Below are 1,770 nucleotides of genomic sequence, written 5' to 3'. Positions count from 1 at the left end.
TCATGTTTATGACAGTGTCATGACAGTCTTATTCAACCCCCTTCAAATAAAGTGTTACCGCCTTATCTTATCTCATTTGCACTAGAAACCAGCGAAAAATATTTAGGAAGATTTTGTCTTTACAGTGCAGTGCTGCCAGCTGTGCCACCACACAGCTCTATTGGAAAACCAATAATTTCTTAAGTGACTTGTCAATAGAGAACATTTTTACTTATCCCATGTTGGTAACTTAAAAGTAGGTATACTTTAACAAATCATTATATGGAGCCAGTGCCTAGAAAAAGTCAAATTATACAGTAAAAGCAAAATGCATGACCAATACCATGTATGACAAAGACTGACTTAAAGCAAAAAGAGACCCATAAAGGTTGCAGTGTTAAGTCACTAAGGGGAAAACCTTCCTGCATCTGAAATTCATTGAGGTAGTTATCGCTCTGCCCATCTAGATTTATACTTTTCTAAAGCCATGAGAGACGATAAATGGTTTTCTATTCCAAGCACTTTTCTTTCTAAGTGCCCAACTTTAATGACTGTGGGGCAAATGGCAATTTAGGTCTCAGCACTTCTCCATCTTTATGTATTTAGACTTACTTTACTGTTGAAAGTACCAAGCATGCACTGACTGAAGAATGTGCATTGATTAGTGAATTCAAAGCTGCCAGTTACTTGGTTTTTAGAGGATCATAGTTGCCAACTTATTCAAATATCAAACACAAAGGGATTGTACTTTAAAAGATACATAAAAATGATTAATCTCACTATAAATGTGACATTACACAAACACTGCGTATGAACATAAACATAAATTTGTGTGAGTCTTTAGTGGATGTTTGCTTTTATCTAAAGCAATCACAAGTGAAAGTTCCATACATTTACAAGTTGCAGACCACAGATTTACAAATCAGACCTTTGCTAAAATTCTTTTGAGAACACCCCAAACAAGACCAGACAAATGGAGCAACCACAGCGCCGTTTTATAGCACAATAGGGTGACTATGTTACTTTCAGGTGTTATAAAAATGCTGCGTCTATCAAACATGGCTCAAAATTATTTTGAATTTGCAATTTAACACCTTGAAATTGGGCCTCTGTCTCTTTAAGAAGCTCCTGCTCTCTCTAACTCTCAGCACACTTCAGCGTTTCTCCGTTAAGTTGTTTCCAATGTTAGGAGCTTTGCACTGGTCAGTAGTTTGTATGATGAGTTAGGCCAATGTGCAGTTCTACCAGGTGTTAGTTGTTGCTAACACTTATCTGACGTAGTTGAGTGGGTAAGGTGCAGGTAGGGATGCTGTGAGGTGGAAGCTCAGCTTGGAGACTGCAGCTCTGGCGCTTGGTGAGAGAAAGTGGTTCTGCATCCCAAATGGCTGAAAATGGAAATTAACGGATTTCTAAAGAATCAAAACAACACTTTGATTTTGGTTTCTGAGGAGGAAATATTATAACATGATGTGAAGCTTAAAAAAACATTGATTATACATAATACTCCACCTTAATGAAAAAAGAGATATCAGCCACAAACAAGTTGTATTTTCACAAATTTTTCTAAAAAAATGTAACAAAATTTTTAACAAAGGACATTTTTGTTAAAAAAAATGTCCTTTTTAACAAAGGACTTTTGTTAAAAAGGACTTTTTAACAAGTCCTTTTAAACAAAATGACTTTTTTTCTGGCTATCAACTTGTTGAAAGGAATGTGACTTATTAAATCATAATTTAACTTCTTAAAATCAAGGTCAAATTGAAATCTAAACTACTATTTTAGGCTTAATGT

Source organism: Poecilia latipinna, unplaced genomic scaffold (genome assembly GCF_001443285.1).
Source record: "Poecilia latipinna isolate Pla-1442-1.1 unplaced genomic scaffold, P_latipinna-1.0 Scaffold4563, whole genome shotgun sequence".
Taxonomy (NCBI): domain Eukaryota; kingdom Metazoa; phylum Chordata; class Actinopteri; order Cyprinodontiformes; family Poeciliidae; genus Poecilia; species Poecilia latipinna.
This window is presented reverse-complemented; position numbering follows the sequence as displayed.